Source organism: Rhincodon typus, chromosome 3 (assembly GCF_021869965.1).
Source record: "Rhincodon typus isolate 14 chromosome 3, sRhiTyp1.1, whole genome shotgun sequence".
NCBI lineage: Eukaryota > Metazoa > Chordata > Chondrichthyes > Orectolobiformes > Rhincodontidae > Rhincodon > Rhincodon typus.
In genome coordinates this window covers 15,359,089-15,375,585 of record NC_063334.1, presented here as the reverse complement: position 1 = coordinate 15,375,585, position 16,497 = coordinate 15,359,089, and positions in this window count along the sequence as shown.

Genomic DNA, 16,497 nt, shown 5'->3' with positions numbered 1-16,497 from the left:
TGTTCATCCAGCCCTGCACCTTGTTGTCTCGGATTCTCCAGCATCTGCAGTTCCTACTATCTCTGTCTGGAGCCATGGTTTGGTTAGAAATCCCATTCACACCTCAGCCCTAAAGGGACAATGAATCAGATCTAAGACAATAACTTCAGACATCTTGGACTCTTCAGACGTACCAAGGCATTCAACTTCAATTAATATTCATTTACAGAAAACACTGGATACTCCATGCAATTGAAATACATTTACACTTACTCGAAACAATCAGGAAACCTATTCACTTCTGATTGAAAGACATTTCTGAGGAAGGGTCACCAGACCTGAAATGTTAAGTCTGATTTTCTTTTCACAGTTCTTTTGGTTTTTATATTGTGAAAGACATTTCCACCAACTCGAAGGATCAGGAAGCCAATTCACCTCCAGTAATACTATTGTTAAAGCCAGATTTGGTCTCAAGATAAGAGACCCGCAATTTAGTAAAATTGCAGGCTCCCATCTTACCTGGTAGAAAGCGATAAAAGGAAGAGAAAGAAGGAGAGAAGAAAGAAGAACGATCTGCCTCAAGAGCTATACCCTGCAGCTACCAACAGGAGAAGGACTGCCGAGAGCTACCGCACTGAGAAAGACACCATCTCCAGCCACCAGCGACCAGTGAAAGTGAATAAACTTTCAAGCCCTCTAAAAATGTTAATACCTCCTTCCTCTCAATGCTAATTTGTTCAAGTATACCACAGTTGCCCTTCCTAATTTCAGACTTACATCTCTAGAGTCCTTCTCTATGGTGAATATAAATGCAAAGTACTCGTTTAAAACCTCAGCTGTATATTCCAAGTGCCACTTTAGTTCCTAATAGGGGGCCCGTTCTTTCACTGATTTATTTTCTTGTCCCTCATGCACTTGTGAAACATTTTTGAATTTGTCTTTCTCCATGTCCCATCTTTGCTGTCCTAATTTCTTTATTAAGCACCCCCCTATAATTTCTATACTCCTCAGGTCATTCGCTGTTTTGAGTTTTCGGTATCTAACATAAGCTTACTTTCCTTTCCATATCCAATCCTGCACATCCCTTGACATCCAGGATTCTCTAGACTTGTTGGTCCCACCCTTCACCTTTATAGGAACATGTTGACACTGCACTCTTGCTGTTACACTCCTCTGAGTGCAGGTTGTTGTTCCCAGCAGATTTTGGCCAGATCCAGTCTTATTAAAATCTGCCTTCCCCCAGTTCAGAACCTTTATCTCTGGTCCATCTTTGTCCTTATTCATCATTGGTACAGTGGCACAGTGGCACAGTGGTTAGCACTGCTGCCTCACAGTGCCAGGGACTCAGGTTCAATTCCACCCTCAGGTGACTGTCTGTGGGGTATTTGCACACTCTCCCTGTGTCTGTGTGTGTTTCCTCCCACAGTCCCAAGGTATGCAGGCAAGGTGGATTGGCTATGCTAAATTGCCTGTAGTGCTCAGATGTGTAGATTAGGGGGATGGGTTTGGGTGGATGCTCTGAGGGTCGGTGTGGACTTGTTGGGATGAAGGGCCTGTTTCCACACTGTAGGAATTCTATTCTATGACCACCTTAAGTCGTACTGAATTATGGTCACTATTAATGAAATGGTTCCCCATTGCCACCTCTACCACTTGCTTGGCTGTGTTCCCTAAAATTGGGTCCAGCAGTGTACCCTTTTTTGTCGGAGTTTCTATGTGCTAGCTTAAAAAGCTGTCTTGGACACATGCTATGAATTCTGTCCCCTTTAAATCTTTCACACTTTGTCTATCCCAATTAATATTGGGGGAGTTGAAATCCTTTACCATTATTACCCTGCTATTTTTACCTTTTACTGTGATTTGACCGTATGTCTCATCTTTCTATCTCTCTGTGACTGGGGGTCAAATCAAATAACTAAAGGCCTATTTTTGGTGGTTGCTGTCAGGGGGCATCTATTGCCCACATTGATGCCCACATGGAACTAGTTTCCAAGGGGGAGTATTGGTTTCAAGAGTTTCCACATCCAAATGGGAGGGCCTCCCAGCTGAAAAAGCCACTCACTGCCTTTAATCTTTGGGCAAGCCTGCCTGACAATCAAATGTCCTACCTCATCTTTGTGTTCTTGTTGTTCTGTGCCAGGAAGGTTGCCACCATAGTGCTGTTGTCTGCCTGCAGAAATTTGTGACCCACTATTCATCACAACATCAGGCCTTACCAGATGCCAGGAAACTCCTAGTCCGTGTTTCCATTTGGTCCTGGACCTGCCTCTATTCTCTCCAATGGCACATCTTTCCACTTCCTGTGTTCAGACGTGCTGGATAGCCTGGGCAAAGCACACATAGGAAAAATAACCATGGTCACTCAGAATTCTGTCCTAGTCATGGTGCTGAAACAGCCCTAACCTAAGCAATAAACAACATCGGCTCTTACTATAACTTTGTATTACTGTCCCTTCTCATTCTATTCAACCTCTGTGCAACATGTAATGCAGTTGATCATGCTATTTTCCTCCAATACTCATCTCCATGCCTGGCTCTATTCCATCTGGTTAAGACCATGCAATCTCCCACAATGAAGCTGATTGTTAAACTTGCCAATTCGGAACTGTTCCAAAGATTTATTCATAGCTTCCTCCCCTTTCCTGTCTGTATGCCATCACTTGGCCAGATCATTCAAAGGCATGACATTAAGAATCATTGGCTCTCTGTAATCAGCTTGCTTTCTTTATAGGTAGTCCATAGATGAACCACTTTTCTTTCAATTACAAATCAGAAAGACCATATTAATTGTGCATGGTGGCTCTTGGCTGTTATTCCTACATTTCTTTATTCTGATATATGTACAGTAATTGGTTTGCATTGGGGGAAGGTTATAAAATAAACAGTAGTCACATGTTTCATTCGTAAAGCATGCACCCCTTTTATTCAAACCGCTTTCTCTCCCATGGTGTTCTATGCTATGTGTATTGAATAAATTGCACTGAGTGAGGAGGTGGTAACGACTGAAGGGGGAATTCTTTCTTTCTACTATTGTTTCTTTCAACCTCCAGCATTTACTTTTTTATTTTTGTGCAGAAGTAACAGATAAATCAATAACTGGTATTGTTAGATCTGTAAGTTTTATCAGTCTTGTAAAGTTTACCAGCAGTGTGAAAAGTTATTGGGATGTGTAGCTTGTGTTAATGATAATTAATTAGTAATTACTATTTAATAAACACACATTAGAGATTTCATAGCAGGTGATTTATTGCAATTGCAGGATGTGAGAGCTTCTGGATGCTGTTGTGATCCAGGGCAAACTCATCTGTAGTAAGGGCTGGTGGTTGCAAGAAAGTTAGCCTAGAGTTATTGAGTTTGAGGCTGGGTTATGGACGTTTAAAAAAAATCATTCACAGGATGAGGACATCGCTGGCTAGGCCAGCATTTATTGCCCATCCCAGAAGGCCGTTAAGAGTCAACCACATTGTTGTAGATCTGGGGTCACATGTTGTCCAGACCAGGTAAGGATAGCAATTTCCTTCCCTAAACAACATAAGTGAACCAGATGGATTTTTCCGACAATCAACAATAAATTCATGAATGTCATTAGACTCTTAATACCAGAATTTTTTCTAATGGAATACAAATTCCACTTTCTGCCATGAGCCATACACCAGAACATTACCTCGGACTCTAGATTAACAGTCCAGCGATAATATCACTAGGTCACAGCCTCACCCGTACGCTGTCCCCTGTACAGAATCCCCTGACTCTGCTGTATACCAAGGAGGGGTGGTGGTGGTGGTAGTGGTGGTGGGGGTGGGGGCGGAGGGGGGGGGGGGGGGGGGGGGGGGGTGGCATTGTCATTTGGACACGTTATTCCAGGACGTGGTTGCATCCCTGTGGTTAGGGCTTCAGGTTTGTTTAATGACCAAAAAGAATAATTAAGGAAGAATTGAGGAATTAGATGTCCAATCAAAAAAAGCAGACCTCAAAAATAATAATCTCTGAATTATTGTATGAGTCACATACAAATTGGCAAGGAATAAGCAGAATTAGACAAGTGAATGTGTGTCTGAAAGACTGGTTTGGGAGAGGTTCCAGTTCATGGGGTCTCCTGGGGAAATTGGGATCTGAGCTGTTGCCATGGTCTACACACAAACAATGCTGAGGTTGGTGTTCTTGCAAGCTGCATAACTAGGGAAGTAGGGATGGCTTTAGATTGAACAAAGGCTCTGAGGGATCAATAGGTATATGTGACAAATCAAAGGATAGAGTTGAGGCAGGAGAGCAAAATAGCCCTGCGGAAAATGGAAATCACAGAATGGCAGAAAGGGAAAGAGAGGACCAAATTTAAGAATAGGTCAGCGGTCACGACAAGTAGCTACAGAGATAACAAAAAAGAAACTAAAAAGAAACTAAAGTAGCATTCAAGAAAAAAAAGGTAAATGAATCAAGAGCACAAATTGTGTAAATGTGATCTGATGGCCATTACAGAGACAAGGCTGCAGGATGATAAGGGCTGGGTCCTGAATTTTGTGATGTTCAAGAGGAATAAGAAATTAGTTAGAGATGGAAGGGTAACTGGAGATGACCTTGATTCAAGAGATCAAGACACCAGTTAGCTTAGTGTCTGTTATGGGAAAGTTATTCAATTTGATCATCAAGGAGGTTATAAACGGACATTTGGAAAAACTCAGTGTAATCGGTAAGAATCAGCACAGTTTTATGGAATTTTTTGATGGAGTAAGATGCACTGTGGGTGAAAGAAATCCCATAGACGTACTGTACTTGGACTTCCAGAAAGCATTGACAAGATTCTAATCCAAGGTTATTACACAGAGTCTGAGCTCATGATATAAGGAAAATGAGCTTGCATGGATGGCAATTGACTGGTTGATAAGAAAAGGAGCACAGGCATAAATGAAGGGTCAAGGCCCAAAACGTCAGCCTTCCTGCTCCTCTGATGCTGCTTGGCCTGCTGTGTTCATCCAGCTCTGCACCTTGTTATCACAGGCATAATTGGGTCTATTTTCAGATTAACACAATGTAACGATTGGTTCCTGCAGGGCTCTGTACTGGCATCTCAAATATTTAAAATTTGTATCAATGAATTAAATGAGGAAATCAAAGGTATGATGGTTCAATTTGCTGATGACACAAAGATCAGAAGGAACGTATGTTGTCAAGACGACATAACACTGATGCATACTGACATAGATAGACAAAATGAGTGGCTGAAGAAACCAGATGATGGCATGGTTCGATTCCAGATTGTAAGATCCTGAACGGTCTGGACAAGATGGACTTCGAAAGGATGTGTCTTCTTGTGGGTGTGTGTTTAACTAGGGAAAAATGTTATCATATTAGGGGGTGTCCATTTATGACAGAGATGAGAGATATTATATTCTTTCAGATGATTGTGTGGCTTTGGAACTCTCTGTCTGAGGAGGTACTGGAGCTGAATCATTGCACATTGTTAAGACCAATTCTTAGCTTCGATTTGATTTGATTTATTTACTGTCATGTGTACCTAAGTACAGTGAAAAGTTTTATTTGCCAGCAGTACAAGCAGATCATAGTAAGCAAGGCCATACAAATCATAGGGTGAAAAAAAAGCTCAGCTAGAAGCATACAGGTTACGTCGCACGGGGTATGCACTAGGCAAGATCAACATTAGCAAGATCAACATGATTTGAAGTTAGATAGTCCAAACATCAGTCTAATAACAGCTGGGAAGAAGCTGCTCCTGAACCTGTTGGTGCATGTGTTCAAACTTCTATATCTTCTGCCCGACAGAAGAGGTTGTAGGAGAGCATTACCGGGTGTAAAGGGTCTTTGATGATGTTGCCTGCCTTTCTGCTGCCACAAGCCATGTAAATGGAGTCCATAGATGGAATGCTGGCTTCCGTGAAGGTCTGGGCTTTGCACACCACCTTCTGTAGTTTCTTACAGTCCTGGGCAGAGCAGTTGCCATACCAGGCCATTATACACCCGGACAGTATGCTTTCTATGGTGCATCTGTAGAAGTTGGTGAGGGGCCTTATGGACATGCCAAATTTCCCGAGCTGCCTGAGGTAGAAGAGGCGTTGTTATGGCTTCTTGACCATCGCATCTACATGGCAAGTCTAGGACAAGTTATCGGTTATCTTCACTCCTAGGAACGTGACACTCAAACAGTATCAGAGATGGATGGGAATGCAAAATTCAGAACATAAACAATTCTGCAATGGTGGAGCAGAATTAAAGGGTTGAATTGCATTCATATTTCAAATTAGGACCAGGGCAATAGCAAAAAAAAGGAAAAATTCTTCCACCGTTAAGATTTTCATTCATATAATACAGAAATGATTTGAACAAAATGTTTGTTTCTCGAACTAAAACGATTAGGAAATGTTAGATGAAGTTTAATATAGAAAAAGGATGAGGCAAATTTCATTTATATGTAGTCCTTATTGAAAGAAATCAAACAATGAGTTGCTGTTGGAGTTTGCTGTATACATATGCTGGGATATATTTCAGGAATTTATACTGAATGTCTTAATTTAAACAGCTCTATCTGGTTTATAAAGCCACGTATGAAACCTACGTGCAATTAAACAATCCACTTCCAAACATATTCCCAATTCATAATGTTTATTCAAAATCTGACTGGCAGGTTTTCCCAGTAAAAAAAAAAGTAAGACAAAGTCACAATTCATGTCTTTAAGGTGCTGAATATTATGGATAATCTTAATGTGAAGTGGTTATAATATAAACAATGATTGCAAGATCAAAGAACATAAGCATGAAATTGAAAAACTACATGAAAATTAAAGCTTTGAACATGTGTCTTTTTCTTAACTGAGGAGTAGCAAATACGTGAAATGCCTTCTGTTCAAAGATGGTTACTATTAATGATAATAATATAACAATTCATTGGATCAACATCTGCACAGGCTTTTGAAAGTGAAAACAGTTAGCGATAGATTGATTTCAAGAACACTTATCCAGCAGGGATCATAACATTATAAAGTATTAATTTTATCTATGAATGTAACTGTTCAGTCTTTTTTTCATCTTAATTGCCTTTGGAGTGTAGTTACAGGTTTGTCAGAGGTTTGTCCTCTTAAAAGTTCAGATCAAGTTATCTCGACCCAGTCAAAAAATTAAATCAATGTTTGCAAGTCCATGAAAGAACAAGTTACACAGGTCTGAAAGAAAGAACCAAAAAAAATCTGCAGATGCTGTCAATCAGAAACAAAAACAGATATTGCTGAGAAAACTCAGCAGATCTGGCAGCATCTGTGGAAAGAAATCAGAGTGAATGTTTTGGGTCCAGTGACCCTTCCTCACTTGACCTGAAAAGTTACATCTGATTTCTCTCCAAAGATGCTGCCAGACCCGCTGAGCTTTTCTAGCTATTTCAGTTTCTGAAAGAGTTGTTTTTCTTTCCTTAGGGAATTTTTCCACTCATATGCTGATGCTTTCTTGTACACTATGGCCCTGAATTTATGAGATAGTAGGAACTGCCGATGCTGGAGAATCTGAGATAACAAGGTGTAGAGCTGGATGAACACAGCAGGCCAGGCAGCATCAGAGGAGTAGGGAAGCTGACATTTTGGGTCTGGACCCTTCTTCAGAAAATAAAGAAATCATGAAATTTCTGAAATTATGCTGTGAATATTGACATGCAAACATGTAACCTGCCCATCGGTAATTCCCATCCTTTGACACCTGCTTGTTAAAAAGAATAGGTTAATGTCGCCACTATAATAACGGAGGGAGCAATTTCAGGTGGATGCATTAAACATTCATGTACTAGTAGTAACCAATATAATATCAGGACCTTAGAGTGAAAGACAGTTACAGATAACAGTCCATATAACACTGATTTATGTTCCCCAGTTGGGTCAATGATTTATCCACCCTGTCGAAAAGCCATAAAGACCAGAAAGGTCCCTAGTTTGATCCTCAGTCTCTACAGAGTATGCTGTTAACAGCCAGGCTACTATAACACCTTAGAACCATTGATCAGGGAGGTGAACGCTATCTAAGGTCTTGGGTCTTGATCCTCTTTCAGCAATTCCTGCTGGAAATGCTTATCTGAGGACAGAAGACCGTTAGATTGCGATGTCTCTGTTCATCCAAACAGCTGATTGCACCTTGCTCTGCAGCAACAATACTAAGTTGGATGAGGTACTGGAGGCAACCAATATTCATAGGGCTACATTTAGACAAGGGCAGAGATTTTACACACCATGCCACCCAGGAAACGGTTGCAAGGAGTGGGTGTGTAAATGGAAGGTCTGGAGGAGGAGCCATGATTGTCACCAACTTACTTTTGCTACAATTTTGCCAGCCACTAAGGCAGATTCTAGTCTGTCTTTGGGCCTTTTGAGGTCTATACATGGCCGGGTAATAAAATGTACCTCACAGCCTGGCTGTGGGATAGACGGCAGACACACTTTATGTTCAGGCAGCCTGTGCCTCACAAAGCAAATGCCTAGCAGACATACTGCACACACATCTTACTACCTCTGGCCCCTTTTTGTTGGCCTCTGCCTAGACTGGCCCAAGTGAACGAGTTGGAAGTAAAGAGAGAGAGTAACAACACAAGGTGCACCTCTGTACACAGACTGCATTTCACTTGGAATCACAGAGACTTGGGTTCCTCAGCAGTGCAGGGATTGTGTGACCAAAGCCTGATCTGAATAAATTGGGGCACACAGCACATACAGCATTGTTCCTCAGGCTGAACAGACCACTACTACGGAGATATTATGCGTATGCCGCAAGGTTTTGTATTCGGGCGATTTATACTTTCCAATCAACCTGCTCAGAGATGTTATTACATACGTCTGGCACAAGGGAGGCTTGAGGCAAGTCTCCAGGCCCAGAGGTACGGACACTACCACTGCACCACAAGAGCCTGTTGCTGTCATTTCCAGCTGATTTTGATGGACACTCAGAAAATTCAGACTGTCTATTGAACCTATCTGTTTTAATCACTCTCTAGCGAACAAATATTCAGATCCATAGGTTAAGGCCTTTTTTAAAGGTCTAGCCATCCAACTTACAGGTGAAGTGTTTTTGATTACTCCTGCTCTTGAGAAAAGGTTGCGCTTTTAGAGGTTGTATGGTCAGTTACTGAATTTGGAAGGATATATAATGCATCCTGACCATGAGGACTGCGATGCTGATGGATCAAAACACCAAAGTATTTATGGCTATATTCTTACTTTTAATTCCAAAGTTGAGTGGATAGGCCATTGCTAGCAGGGAACCTGGAGACCGCTGGCAGTGAAGGACAAAGAGGAAGAGGAAGGAGAAAATTTCTGGGATTCCTTTTCTGATTATGAATTGAAACATTGGTCTCCTTAATATATCACACTGTCATCACCACTGGTTGATGTGGTCCACATTTTCTTCCATCATGGGCCACACTTGTGCAATTAACACCATTGCTAAAAATCTTTTCATAAAATCTCCATACAACAACACAACCAATGACAGAAACAGAAACAACCTGTCCATGATAACAAGGTGTAGAGCTGGATGAACACAGCAGGCCAAGCAGCATCAGAGGAGCAGGAAGGCTGACGTTTCGGGCCTAGACCCTTCTTCGGAAACAAGCTGTTCATATGGGTCATGACTTCAGTGCCTGCCTTGGGGGTGCTTTTAGCTGACCACTGTTCTATGCATGCTGACTTTCACTGGGCGAGATTTGTCAATGACTTTTCAGGACACCTATGAACAGCCCTGTGCTAGAAGGTGCTCCAGCCTTACGGTGACACCTTGGTACAGGCAGAAGCAGTCAGGGCTCAGGGATATCCAGACCACTGATGGAGTTGCAGTGGTAGTAGCATTAATTCTTACATCTAGAGACAGTGCAGGCACCTCAGAAATTCCTGAAAGACAAATTGCTGGACTGATGTGATGGGACTAAAACAGTGACAATCTGAGCAAACATAACAGCAAGTGTGGACATCTAGACCTCTCTCCAAGCTTCCGGGGTAACTTTGAACTATTGAACATTGAAATGGGTCTTCTGCTTGAACTACAATGGAAACTGAGACAGTGGCCACTGAACGTTGCACCCTGACAGGGTCCGCGAGAGCTTTCTGGTAATTGGCCCCAAGCATTACATGGTACACTGGTGATTTTATAACTGAATCCCTCCACACTCTTTCATGTAACAAGAGGCTATCATTGATGCAGCACGCATGTCAGTGTGCCCGTTCAGCAACATTTCGTGTACGGTGCCTCATCAGGGTCCTCATTTGAGTCCTTGTTGTAAAATGTGGCCTTGTCCTCACCTCCTCAGGAGCTGGCACACATTATTCTTGCTTGCCCACATAGTTGAAAACCACATTCATTGGGCAACTCACCAATTTTGTTTTTGTTCACTCAGATGTGGGCATTGCTGGTTGGCCAACATTTATTGCCTAGTTGGTCTTTGAGAAGGTGGTGAGGAGCTGCCTTCTTGAACCATTGCAGTCCATCCATGTCATTGCTAGGGTCAAAAAGCACACCAACGCCTCTACTTCCTCAGGAGGCTAAGGAAATTCAGCATGTCCACAATGATTCTTACCAGTTTCTATAGATATAGCATTGAAAGCATGGTATGGCAATTACTGTGCCCAAGGCCACAATAAACTAAGAGAAAAACCGAAAGAACTGTGGGTGCTGTAACTCAGGAACAAAAACAGAAGTTGCTGGAAGGTCAGCAGGTCTGGCAGCATCTGTGAAGAAAAAATCAAGAGTTAATGTTTTGGGTCCAATGACCCTTCCTCATAACCAGACCCAAAACATTAATTCTGATTTTTTCTTCACGGATGCTGCCAGACCTGCTGAGATTCCAGCAACTTCTGTTTTGTTCATAAATTACAGAGAGTTGTGAATGCAGCCCAGTCCATCACAAAAAGCAGCCTTCCTTCCATTGACTCTGTCTACACTTCCCACTGCTTCGAGAAAGTAGCCATCATCATCAAAGACCAGTCCCAACCCAGTCATATACTCTTCTACCCTCATCCATCAAGCAGAAGATACAGAAGTTTGAAAACACATACCAACCGGTTCAAGAACAGCTTCTTCCCTGCTGTTATCAGACTAACGAATCGTCCTCTCATACATGAGAGTTGATCTTTCTCTGTTACTGTAATACTAAATTCTGCATTCTGTTCTATTACCCTGATGTACTTATGTAAGTTTGATTGTTTGGTCAGCATACAAAACAATACTTTTCACTATATCTTCGTACATGTGACAATAATAAATCAAACTAATTCAAATCCACCTGCTGTAGCTAGACCCATTACGCCCATACAGAAGGAATTGCAGGCTTTTTGACCCAGCAACACTGAAGGAATGCCAATATATTTCTAAGTCAGATTAGAGAGTGGGTTAGATGAGAACTTGAAGGTGAAGGTGTCCCCATGTATCTGCTCCTTGTCCTTGCAGGTAGAAGTGGTTTTGGCTTGAAAGGTTCTGTCTGACAATCTTTGTTGATTTTTTTCAGTGCATGTTGTAGATAGTACACACTGCTGCTACTGAGCGTCGGTGGTGGAGGGAGTGGATGCTTGTGGATGTAGTGCCAATCAAGTGGGCTGCTTTGTCCTGGATGATGTCAAGCTTCTTGTGTGTTGTTGGAACTACACTCATCCAGGCAAGTAGGGAGTGTTCCATCACACTCCTGACTTAAACCTTGTAAATGGTGCACAAGCTTTGCAGAGTCAGGAGGTGAGTTACTTGCTGCAGTATTCCTAGCCTCTGACCTGCTCTTGTACCCATTGTGTTTGTGGCAAATCAAGTTGAATTTCTGGCCAATAGTAACCCCCAGGATGTTGATAGTGGGGAATTCAGTAACGGTAACACCATTGAATGTCAAGGAGCAATGCTTAGATTGTCTCTTTGAGATTGTTATTGCCTGGTGTTTGTGTGGTATGAATGTTATTTGCCACTTGTCACCCTAAGCCTGGATATTTTCCAGATCTTTTTGCGTTTGAACATGAACTTCTCAGTATCTGAGGAGTCACGAATGAAGCTGAACATTGTGTGATCCGTAGCAAACATCCCCATTTCTGACCTTATGATGGATGGTAGGTCATCAAAGAAGATGGTTAGGCCTAGGATGCTGATATCAACTCTTTGGTACCCTCCCAGGTACTGAGGTCATGTATAGTTCCAGTAACTAAACTGCAAATGTTAAATGAAGTGGCAGTGTCTTTTCATCAAGGCTCTATTGCTATTGTCCTTTTTGCCTAAGGCTGTCTTCACCATCCAGGCAATAGTTCCTGCATATTTAAAAGCTAACAAAATCATAGAGTGAATGTTGGATGAGAGATAGAGCATGAGATGGAAAGGAGCAGCTCCATGTCAATGATGAGGAGGTGATTTGCTGGAGCTGTATTCAGGCACTGAAAAGTGGGACTGAGGTTGACCTCATATGGAGTTTGGAGGAGGGGGCGTCATGACATGTGGACGACCTATCAGATAAAACCTTTCAAGTATACCCGCAGCCTGGATCCTGGAGCCTGGTCTTGGGAGTGAGGAGTTGATTTGGGAAATCAAGCCCCTTCCTTTGACATTACCTCTCTCTCCCACTTCACCAGGCCTCCCAGTCTGACCCTGGAGATTTCACCCTGTTCACCTGCCCGCTGAGATTTTTCTATCACGGTTGACACAGCTCCTGATGGTAATACAATTACATCAGAATTGCTGGCCTCCGATCAGCCAGCAACTCTTGGAAATGGGCATCCATCCTGCACCACAAGATCCAGTGGGAAATTGTCCCCAGTGTTGCCAGGAACACGATGGTATCTAATGGGTTGCCTGATTGGGATTTAGTCCTGGAAATGTTCGCAGTGGGGTTACTATTGGCCCTCCAGCTGATGAACTGGCCCATGGTCATGACCAATAAATTCTGCCTCCTCCCATTGGCATTTCAGACTAAGGCCTGTCACACATCATTTAGGAATGTGGCATCCCTCTCTTATCTGTCCTTCCATTTGGAAAGATTTATTTTAGTTGAGACAGCACCAACTTCCTTCTGAAGCTCCCCTTTTAGAGGGCAGACACTCTGAGAGATGCAGACTAACTGAAACCTGTGCCAGTCATGAACACAACTCACTGTCTTTTTTTTGCATTTTCAGCCAACCAGCAGAATGGGTGGCATTTACTAGAGTGTTCCAATCGCGGGGAGAGGGAGGCAGCGTGATGGTTTTGTCCTCCCAGCTTTACCACAGCCAGAGAGGACACAGAGCAAATCAGAAACCTTGCCCTAGAAAATAAGAGAAAACTAATGTTTTGCTGTAAGGGCCATGTGGTGGGTTGATCTGGAAATAAAGTAATATGGTTTTGGTGCAAGGAAACCTGTCCCTGAGCAATCAGCAAGCAGCAGATGTTGCTTTGAGTATGTTTGAAGGAGTGATAGATGGGATCAGAGCCCATTAGTTTGCAATGCATTTGTTGCAGTATTCCCTGGTTGATTTCTTTGCACATGTGTAGTCTAGAAGCCTCCTTGCTTTCAATAATGACCCATTTCTTTTCCCTGACATAGTATTCTTTCTAAGTAAGGGGATCATTTCTGCTCCTTTGGTTTAAATTATTGGGCAACGTTTACTTGATTGTTCAGCTCCCACCATACCAGGTAGACACTGCCGCAATTTGGAATTTTATAATTCTGTCAAGACTGTGGGAATGTGGGAGCAGCTGTGGCACTGAGGTAATATTACTGGGTTAGTAATCCAGAGCTCCGAGCTCACTTTTTGGGAACATGGATTTGAATCTCACCATAACAGACAATGAAATTTGAATGCAATAAAATTCTGGAATACAAAACAAGAGTAAAGGGAACCATGTGACCACTGCCAAATAATGTAAAAATCCATATGGCTCGCTAATGTCCTTTAGGGAAGGAAATCTGCAATCTATACCATGCCTGGCCTGCATTTGGCTCCAGGCCCACAGCAATGTGATTGACTCTTAACAGCCCTTTGAGTATTTTAGGAATGGGCAAGAAAATAATGGTTTAGCCAGCAATGGCCACCTTCTATGAATGAATTTTCACAAAAGTCCATTTCCAAGTGATTGAGCTGATCTACCTTGAATGAGTTTCAACTGTGCAAATTGGTTGATTCCTAGAATCTAACAAGTTGGACTTAATCAGTGCACGAGTATTTGGTGAATTCTGGACTTCACAAACAATCAGCCCTTACAATAAATTCTCAGAAAATTAGATGCATTTCACATAGAAAATACAAGTGAAAATACAATTTAACCACATGGACCTCAAATAAAGTTTTCACATTTTGGTTTTCAACCATTCTATTGTTCTGGAGAATCTTCCTTCATTTCTTTCCTCTATTCTATAAAATGTGAGATAAAGTTTGGTAGATACAGTCAGCTGTGAAAGAGAGTATGACAATCATAATCACTCAAGCTACTTTCATTGATAAGTTGATGAGAAAAAATGACAATCCAGTACACAGTGCTATAGACTGATAGGACGCAGCTCTGTTCCTGATTCAAATACTGAGATTGTGACCTCAGATGTGACCTCTGTGGTAGGCAGCAAGTAAAGATCAGTTATGTGCCTCAGGAAGAGAAGTTGAAAATGATTCATCAAATTCTGCACTACCCTGAGAGGAGAACTTTCAGGCTGATTTTCCTGATATAATTTGTGCGCTGAAGTGCCTCTGAGTTAGCCAATGTGAGATCTTGAACTGCAACAACTGTTTACAAAACACTATCTCAGCAAAGGAGTAGTTGCTGAGTGGATCATTGTGGCTCATATTGAGAGTTCAGTGGCCACTGAATGAGGTGTGATAATCACTCATTCATGCCAAAATTGCTTGCTGACACCAGACTTTCAAATAGTTCTGTTTTATTAATTTAGGACCCATTTAGTTCCCATGTTCACTGCTTCACTAAAATATTCCTCATTGAGAGCTAAAACAAAAATAAAGATGAGGGGAATGAAAGAAAATATTACAGTTGATATCATGGCCAGCAGTGTGGTATGGTAACCTTCTCAGTAACATCATGTGGGAAAGTAGGAGGATGCTTAATTTACAGTAATTAGAATGTACCAATGTCACTACAGGGACATCTCCTGTGCATGCCCGCCGCAGTGCTGTCATCCTGTGGGAAAAAGAATATTTGCTCAGAACCCATCCTTGAGAATTCATGCTCCCCAAACAGCCTGCTGTTAAAAGGGCAACAATCTGTTTTTGACAATGAAAATGACTTTACCTTGTGGCCCAGATAGAGTCACAGAGATGTACAGCAACTCGTCCATGCTGACCATGTACATCCTAAATTAATCTGGTCCCATTTGCCAGCATTTGGCCCATATCCCTCTAAACCCTTCCTATTCATGTTCCCATCCAGATGCTTTTTAAATATTGTAACTGTACCAGCCCCCACCACTTCCTCTGGCAGCTCGTTCCACACAAGCACCACACTCTGTGTGAAAATGTTGCTCCTTTGGTCCCTTTTAAATCTTTTCCTTCTCACATTGAACCTATGCCATCATTGTACTCTCCTCTCTCTTAGTGATACATCTCTGGTGATACATCCAGTCCTGACTCATCCAATGAAGCAGGAACTTCCTCCACTGGAAAACTCTTGCTCCCAGCTCTGTTCCCTTCAAGGAGATTGTAATGGATGAGTAGAAACTTTCTCCTCGCAAGACCAATCGGGAATTCTGGAGTTGGCAGGGGCTAAGAATTATGTTATCACCACCTCTTTCTTTTGGTACTATTGAACTTTCATCAGACGATGACCTCTTTAAAGAATTCTCGAGGATGTATTGATTCTAAGCAGTGTGGATGAGTAGAGTAGGTCAGGATTAATAGCCGAAGAACTAGTGCAAAATGGGGCTGGCTAAAAACATTCAGAATATTAGGACTTCTCAGTTAGCTCATTTCCTTCTTTTCTCGAAGATTCCAGATGCACTGGCCATGTGAATGCAATAAATTCATGGATTGAAAGGAAATTTGAGTTCTCGAGTGGAAATAATTCACCAAGAAGCTTGCAAGAGGAGGATAAAAATTCTGAAAATCTTTGGCAACCACACTGACCAGCAAGTAAAAAAGGAAGAGCACTTTGCTCAGTGAGGTAATATTAGCGTGGTATAAGTATAGAGCACAAGAGAGCCTGGAAAAGGAAGATAAAGAGACGAGAAGGGCAAGACCTAGAGGTATAAAGAAGGTAGCTGAATTCGATTGCATCTGACCTGCAAACCCTGTTGAGTAACATAGAACAAAGGGAATAATTTTTGGGCAAAGAGAATGTCAGGAGTGTCGGATCAGTTATGATCCCATTGAATGGCAAAGCAGGCTTCAGGGACAGAATGAGCTACTCCTGTTCCTATTTCTTATGGTCCTGTAAAGAGACAGGAAACCTGGTCAAAAGATTACTTGAACTATGTGAAGTGAGCTAGTACTGAGATAACAAGGTGTAGAGCTGGATGAACACAGCAGGCCAAGCAGCATCAGAGGAGCAGGAAAGCTGACGTTTCAGGCCTAGACCCTTCTTCAGAAATGGGGGAGGGGA